Below are 9,735 nucleotides of genomic sequence, written 5' to 3'. Positions count from 1 at the left end.
CTGAGGTTCGAGGTTTTTACCATGCTCAGAATTTTCTGCTTATTGTATATTCGATTTCAAAGAAAATCTCTCTCTCTCTCTCTTTTAGAGAGAAAATCGATAATTTTTTTTGTCGAGTTTGCGTTCAAATAGGAAATTATTTTTCTCTTCATGATAATCATTCAGGTTAATCAACATGATGAAAACATAAAATTTACTCATTTAACCCCCAATTAATTGAATCTACTAATTAATGTGCAAATCGAGTATAGTTATAACTTATTCTCAGTTCGAGAGTTGAGATTATTCAGCAAATCTATCAGGTCACAAAATCGTAATCACTTTTCTCAGAGTGTGAAATTTAAGTTGAACTTTTTTCCCTTTCCAATTCAAGATAAGATTCAATGTTTACATGAGTAGATAATTTCAATGGTAACTGATACATATTGATACAAACTATAAACTGGTCAAGATGAAGTGACCATTATTACTGTTATGATGAATTGGCTCTGGTTCATTCAATTGAAATATGATACATGATGTACCATGAAGCTGAACCATTGAAATTGGTGACAACTAATTAAGAGAAAGCAACTTGATCAAGATCATAAAAAGTAAATGAATGAAACTCGCTCTCTCTTTTTCATTGAAATGGTCAAGGTGAAAACTTTAACGGTCAATTGGTCAAATAATTTAGATGACGAGAAAGAAAAAGTCTTTTAATTATAAGAGTTGACAATTAGACAAACACAATATCTCAAAATGGATTCAATTAAAAAACGAGATCACTTTTGGTTCCCATCAAGAGAAGGAAAGTTTACAAATGACCATCGGTGAGAGAGCGAGAGCGTGAATGGTCAAGCCATCTAATATACTAAATGAAAGTGAACTTGATGAAGATTATCATCATCACCATCATCATCATCTTCTTTTTCCTCTTTCTCTTTCTCTTTCTTTTTCTCCCACAAAATCCATTATAACCTCGAATATGATGAAACCCAAAAAAACGGTTCCTCTCTTTTTCACAGGTAATATTCACATTGTTGTTGTGTTCAACTATTAATGACTTTCTCATGATGATGATGATGATGATGATGATGATGATGCTTGTGTCTTCATCATCATCAGGTACATGATGATGATATGCCAGAAATGAAGGTCAACTGAATCATAATTTATCCAAATCATGAATATAATAAAATAGGAAAACAACAACAAAGTAAAAATAAAAATATTGAAAATCAGCAAGAAACCAGAAAATTATTACAAGTTTAACTTTCATTAATCACAACTGAATTAAAAGTTAATTGTTAGATTAATTTTGTAATCAAAAGCCTTACTTGTTATATGTTCATTTGATAATTGATAATTTATCAACAGTAACAATCAAAAACAAATGATCAACAATCAACTACTTTTAAATACATAATAATAATACAAAGCGGTTAATGTTAAAAGTTAATTAATAAACTGAAAAAAAACTGAATGAAAACCAAAACAAGATGATTAATTAACTAATTAGGTTAAATTGTTGGTTTTGACATAACATCATTTCAAGAGTATCAATTTTTTACTCAACCAGGAAGAGGATAAATTTGATATTTCAATATCTCTCATCGTTGTGATTATAATCAATTGATTAACCAAGATGATTAGTTATTATGGTGGTTTAATTTGTTTTTTTTTACCGTTTAATTGTCATTGAATTAAAAAATTTCATTGATTAAATTGTTGGTGGTTTATTAATACTACAAGAAGTAAATTCATTCATTGATTACAATCAATCTCATCTGTTTGTTGTTGAATGGGTTCACTTAATTGTGATGATGATATTGAGAAAACCTTAAACAATCAGCCATCATTATTAACCTTGTATTTAAACCGTTAATCAGTCAACATGATTAACTTTATCAACCATGATTAGCATGATAATTTATTAATTTAGTTATATTACAAATTAAATTGATGATCATACTCATCATTTATCACTTATGGGTCTAATATTTATAATCCTAATCCTAATCTTGTGTGTTTGTTTTTGTATCTTTTTCAAGGATTAACCATTTTTTTTTTCTTCAATTATTTCTTAATCATTATGATTAAAGATTAAACAGAATTAAAAAGTTGATAGTGATTAAGATTGTAAAATGATTATCATCATTATTTAAATGTAGAAAAAATTAATTGCATTGGTTAATGGTAATTGTTTCTGTTGATTGTTTATTATTAGTTTTTAATGGTCAATAATTTATTCAAAACTTTTATTTATTTGTTTCATTTGATTAATTAAATTGTCAATTAACAATTAATTTAACGAACCAGGTAAACGATTAGGAAACAATTTAAATAATAATAATAATAATTTTTTTTTCTCTCACAAATCAATTGATTATTGGTCAATAATTTGGAATTTAATTTTTTTTTTCTTCTTCTCCATTGTGTAAATTGGGAAATTTAATGGTCAAGGTGGGGGCTAGTTGATGATATTGGTGAAGGTCAGTCCATTTTGATTGGTCAATTGTTGTTTACTTGATTGATTGGCGTGATTAAATTTAATTGGTAATGATAATTGATTTAGTTATTGTTGTTGTTATGTTTACCTGACAATAGGAATTACTTATTATTATATTTAAAGACAATGAAACAATCAAACATTATTATCAATCTATTACATGGTGATGATGATGATGAGAGAAAATAATTAGTTAGATGATAAATGATGATGATGATTCTTTGATGATGATTAACTTTGATTGTGAAATAGTTTCAATTTTCATTGAATTGTACGTGATGAATTCACTTTGGACGAAAAAAACGAGAAAAAAAAGTTCCATGGTAATTGTTAGCAGAACTTTTATTTTCCATTGTATTCTCCATGAAATATCATCCAATGAAGATAATGATGATGATGATGATGATGATGACGATGATAAGTCTTTCTTTTCATTGTGATTATAAATTTCATGTCCTTAATTGTCCCAATTGATGATGTTGATTGTGTTGCAAAGGGCAAACTTCAATTCTGGAAATTTAATCACCATGATGATAAAAACGATTGATCTGATTTCTATTATACAATCAGAATCAATTTTGTTTTCTTAAACTTTAACTTATATTTACCTGACAATCAGAATTACTATTTATTGATTGTTGATGATTTACTTTTCTGTTCGCCTTTTTTTATATATACATTATGTGATATTCAGTATCATTTTGTTGATGTTTAGACACACAATCAGTTGATGATGATGATGATGATGATGATGAAAAAAGTACCTTGTTTGTCAATCGAAAAATTTTCTTCCAATTCTATTTTTTTCTCTTCCATTTTTTTTATCGTCTTCTCATCATTCCTATTCATCACATTTTCTCACAGATCACAATCAGACCATTGAAAGAATATATACTTTTTTTAACATCTCTCTCTCTCCCTCTTTCTCTTTCTCTCTCTCTCTTTATCTTCTCATTGATCATCTTTCAATCATCATAATCATCATGATGATCATCAGCAAAGATCTGGTTGGTTAACTTTTAGTGTTTAATGTATAAAGTAACAGGTAATATCAACAACAACATCAACAACAGGTCAATGATTAGTTGTTATTCAAATATAACATGATATTATTATTATTTGGCTTATCATGGTAATGATGATATTCAAGTGGATGATAAGATGATATAAAACAGATCCATGAATGGGAATGAGCTGAAACTTGAATCCATCATGATAATGAATTGTTGATAATGAAAAAAAAAGTTTTTCTTTTTCTCTTAAATTGTGCCAATGTGCTGGAAACTGAATTTTGAAACTCCATGATTCTGTTGGTATCAGTTCAATAGTTTTGAATCTTGTTTTGATTTTTACTTGCGGATTTGTAGTATTAGATATTTACATGGGATAAATGATGAGCTTTGATAAAGATTAGCCCTCTATGGATTAGGATAATTACTGCAAGAACCGATGACTGAGCTGAAAAATGATCTGATCTCTTCTTTGATTGATTCATTGACCGTTGTCCAGTCAATTGTTAAATCACACTGGTCAACCAGCGCTGTTAAACCTTTAACTCTTCCCGTTACAAAGTAAAGGTGACCTGGTGAAAGAGGCTCTTGACTTGATGGACATCCTTTGGTTGAAGTGACCGTTATCCTTTGGGTTCTAAAGGCGATTATGAATAAAAGTGACTTTTTATAAGTTTTTTTTATCGAAATTGAATAGACTCGAGTTATCGTTCCGTTGGTTGTCTCATAGGTTTCCAAGAGTTTGGTTATGTTGACAAGCATCACAAATTTAACATCACAAAGATAATCTTTGTACGTTTTTTCTGGACACATGGATGAGCATACAGGGGAAACTGACCTTAGGTCAGTTTCATCATAAAGAGGTGAAGTTGGTGAAGAGGATAAAAAGTTGGTTACACTTGAAGATGATGATGGTGATGAACTTGAATGATGATGATGATGTGGATAATGTTGATGGTGATAAGAGTGATAAGGATAAGTTGTTGGTGATGAAGATGAAGATGATGATGGTATTGTTTCACCATAAAGTTCATTGTTGTTATATCCAATTAATTTGTTTCCATTGGTGATTGAATTAGTTGAATTTATATTGGGTAAAGTTGATCGATTAACAATCAACAGATAAATTAAGAAACCAGCAAGTGTAATTAATGACAATGAAAGGGAAACAATTACTCCAAGTAAACGGGTATTCACAGTGTGGAACATGATTGTTTGCTTGTTTTCTTCACTATAACAATTAACTTAATCACAATTAACAAGAAAAAACAAAATAAAACACGAAAAAAAAGGTTAAAGAAACGATAAATTTAAATCGAAACAAAAACTTTTTTTTCTCGCCAAAAAATGTTACGATTTCGTTACGAGTTAAATTAAGCTCCAAGTCAATGTTCAAGTTTTATTACGATAACTTAGTTGGTGAAGATGAATAATGGTTATGATGATGATGAGAAGTAAGTAAATGTGTAAGAGAGAGGGAGAGAGAGAGAGATGATGATGATGATAATGATGATGATGAGAAAATAAAGGAGGAGAAATGATGATGAAAAGAAAGTTTTGAAAGAAGAAAAAAAATTTCTTCTAATCTATTACCTTAACTTTGGTTGATTAAATGAACCGGTTGATGATGAAGATGATGAGGATGATGAGGATGACAAGATTTAAGATTAAGGTTGGACTTGAGTGATGATTAATTTGATTTGATTTTATCTCAACAATTTAATTTGATTGACAAAAGTAGTTGAAAAGTGTCATTGAGATGATCAACATTTTCTGTTTTATTTTTTTTACTTTTCATTCATTTTTGGGTTATCATGTTAATCATCACAATTTATTTTCGTTGGTGATTGATTATCATTGATTAAGTTGAATCTGACAATATTTGATTAATTGATATTTATATATGATAATAACATAATAACATCTATTAATTAGTTAATTATAAGTAGATTGTGAAAATGTTATTTCAAGTTCATTAATTAATACAAACTGAAAAGGTTTAAGTTCATTTTCATGATTGAATTAATTGTTTACCTTTTTTTTTGGCTCTCACAATTAATCAACATCACATTTTGGTCACAACAATTTACTAATTGTTTAGATGATATTTCCTCTTAATTGTTCACCAATTGTATTATATACCCAGTTACTTGATAAATTGCCAATTTAATTAAAACAATTACAACACAATAGTAAAAATAAATCACACACAATTAAAATGTTAATTGTTGAATATGATAAGTTAGATATTGATAATTGTAATATATAAATTCAAGAGAAATTAACTTTTTCATATCTCATTTTAATTGTAATTTGTGTAAATTAGTTTAATGTTAATCATTTGGGTTAGCAACAATTAACTAATTGTATTCACAGAATTGATCAAGTTACAATTTAAGTTTGCATTTTTTTTCTCAACTTTTCTCACTAATTTGATTAATGTAATTGTGATGATAATTTATAAGAAAAAAAAAATATCCTTTGAATATTTAATTGGAATCAAATTTGTTAATCATTTTGATTTAAATTGTTTGGATATGAAGAGTTAAAATTATGTTGATAAAATCAAATTAAATCAAATAAACTTTAATCATTACAGAAAGAAGCGTCAGTGTTGTTGATTGCTTTTGATTGTGAACAATTTGTCTGATGATTATCATGATTATATCATGAAAATGATTGAATTTGATTGTAGATTTAATTTCAATTGCTATTTATATAAATATAAGAAAAAAAATCAACTTAATTGAACAATAACAATTTGATTATAATCAATCCATCATGATTTGAATTCATGACAATCTATTAATTGTTATAATGAGTGAGAATTACAAAACAACAACAACAACAACAAACAATTTAGTAAACACAATTAACTAGCAAGGATTATCATCAAACAACAACAACAACAACAATTGAAACAATTAACTGCAATATAATAAATGAATGATAGTTATCTTGTGTTAAACAATTAACTAAATAACAATAAACACAATCAATTTTTACATATTTACCTTTGAACAATTAAGTTAATTTATTTTGTGTCTTTCTTTCAGTGTATTAGTATGTTAGTGTGTGTGTATTTAACTTTAATTGTTGCAACTGATTGCGTGAGAAATTGCCATTTAAATTGTGGATAATTTAACAAGGGGAAAAAAACCTTAACAATTTAATTACAATCAGTTGTTAAATCTCTGGAAATTAATAGAAAATTTCAAAAGTTTTCACGTTCGAAAGTAAAAGAAATAAAAGTTTTTAGAACTTTTTTTGCTTCTTCTCCATCTTGAAAGATGAAAAGATTATCTCTTTTGATGAGATTAAACAATTAACAATTAGATATAAGAAAGAGAGAGAGAAACAATTTGTGTGTAAGTGGAAAATTAAATTAATTAATTACATGGAGATGGAAAAATCAACATGTATTATTATCATTATTCTGATGATGAATAAATAAGATGAGAGAGAAAAAAACCTGATGATAACCTTGAAGATTATCATCATGCTGAGAATTTAGACAAATAATATAATATATAATATCCAATGGCTATTTTTTTGTTCAATTTCATAGGAGAGAAAAATTCAATCACGATCATGATACTCAGGTAATAATAAGAATAAGAATAAGAATAATAAATTAATTCAATTAAACAACAACCTTCTCAATATCTTGTGTATCCATGATGATGAATTTACTCAGTAAAAGATCATGAGTATAATTGAGACGTGATTTATTCAGATTTATAAGGTAAATTCAATTGCGAGAAAATAAACATGTCTAATTGTTGATTTTCCTCTTTCTTTACTCTTTCTTTTATCGCTTCTATTTACCTTTACTCTCTCTTTCTCTCTCATTGCTGATTAATAAAAGGAAGAGAGGGAGACATTCTCTCTCTATGCCCTCAAGCTATTTGTTGAATATCAAGATATTATATGTTTACGATTTGTTTTCTATTCTAATTGCCTATTGAAAGTTGCAATATTTTCCTTTGGAACTTTTTTATCAACTAATTTTTTGGAAAAAATTTTCTTCAATTGAATAATATTGTCGATTGGTTGGTTCGATTTTGAAGGTTCGATTGGAAATCGTTCATATTGTTCACACTCTTCGAGAAATTGGGAATTTATGTAAATCAATTTTCGAATTTCTTATTTCGTTTGGAAAGAAGAATAAATTTTTCTTTCAACTTTGGGTTTTGAAAATTTTCTTACAAAAAATGAGAATAAATTTTTCCAATAGATGGAGTTACTTTTACTATTCAGAATTTTCGACTCATAAGAAAATCTTACCTTCGAATTTTCTGCGCAAATTTAGTTGTATTTCCCTCCACTAGATGGCGACTTGAGACTCACACTTTTTCCATCAATGAATAAGTTTCAATGATTAGTTAATTGTTAATTTAATCGTTGATTTGTATCAAGAAAATTTTCTAATAAAATTGATCCATCAGAACAGAATAAAGAAAAAATCTCCCTAACCAGGAAAGGTATTAATCTATTGAACATAAATAACAAAAATAAATCAACTAAATTAGATTAGATTGTGAATATAAAACAATTTAAATTGTTGATAATTAACAGTAGCAAAATAAAAGTAACGATAAAAAACAATTAAAGATAATTAATAACAATGAGAATGATGAATCATTTGTAATTTGATCAACAATCGAGTTAAATTTGAAAGGAAAAATGAAAAAGTTTCCAATGTAAACTGGAACTCGAAAATGTTATCAAAGATATTATCAAATTTCGAGAGATAAAATTGATAATAATATATGAGAAAATTAAATTCCAATGGAATTAAGATAAAATTAAAGATGAGAATTGAATGAAGATAATTGTTACCTCATCATCTTCATCATGAAAATGATGATTATCTTCATTTTGATCCTCAACTTCATCTCTTTGATAAACTCCTCTTGAAAACGATGTGTTGAAGTTTAACAGATTAACATTATCAACATTAACTATTGTGTATCTCAGTAGTTAAGGAATGAGCCAAGATCCTAATGATATTATCATCATCTTCATCCTCATCATCATGATAACAACAACAACATGGAAAGTATTTCAATGTGTAAATTTCATATTCCCTCCTCTTTCAAAATGTTCACCAGAATTCAAGCCAACACCAAGATGAGAAAAGAAGACATCATCATCTTCATCATTCTCATCCTCATCTTCATCATGAATTCTGGTTAAAATGATCAACAGGAAGTTGATGATAATAATGTTGTCGCATCCATAACTTTTTCATGTAAAATTGTGATGAAAATTGTGTTAATCTTGTCAACAGATGAAAACTGATAATCTAATTACAATTAAAAGTGATTGTCTAATTCAAATCGTATGATGGTTTCATTTTTTTACATCCACAATTAACTAATTGTAACTGTGATAATAGTAAATCACAACTAAGAAACAAAAGAAAAAGTTAAAAGTTAACTGATTACTTTTTTCCGTTATTCTAACTAATCATAATTGACTTTTTTTTTTGATTATCACAATCAAATCAGAATCATTATTATTACTCTAGACTAGACGGTTACAATTAACTACTGAGATACAATTGTAAATTATATACAATTAAAGTAATTGTGTTGATTGGAAAGACTTTTCAATTGTTGAGTAAATAGTGACAATCATGATTATCCAGAAGCAAGAAAAGTAAATTGTTAATTGATATTAATCACCAGGAGATTAATGATTATTTGGCGTCAATTAATCTCAGAGAGAGAGAGAGAGAGAGAGAGAGAGAGAGAGAGAGAGAGAGAGAGAGAGAGAGAGAGAGAGATGATATTGATATTAAGGGAGTCGGAAGGTAATAATTTGGAAGGTGAGATGATGATGAACAATCAAATCTAAAGGGGAGAGGGAAGATGATGAGGGATGAGGATGGAGGATGATGATTTTTTTATTATCATGTTGATTTGGTTGCTGACAATTAACTGAGATAATTGTTGATGATACTTGATGATGATTAACTTATAAGATGTTGTGTCGGCTTTTTAATTATGTTATTTAATTGTTTTGCTTTTCAATTTGTTCTGTTTATGATATGAGAGACCCGAGGACTCGGCACCTTGGCGCCTGATTAAGAAGAGGAGGAGGAACATGGAGAGAGAGAGAGAGTGGGAAGAGGAGGTGGTGAAGGTGAAGGTGGGAAAAGATGAACAGGGAAAAAAGAAGAGGGGAAAAGAAAGAGATTCAAAGAGAGAAGATGAAATTTCATATTTT

This window comes from Panonychus citri, unplaced genomic scaffold, assembly GCF_014898815.1.
Source record: "Panonychus citri isolate SS breed McGregor unplaced genomic scaffold, ASM1489881v1 Contig00138, whole genome shotgun sequence".
Lineage (NCBI taxonomy): Eukaryota > Metazoa > Arthropoda > Arachnida > Trombidiformes > Tetranychidae > Panonychus > Panonychus citri.
The sequence above is the reverse complement of the archived record's forward strand: the minus strand, read 5'-3'. Positions refer to the sequence as shown.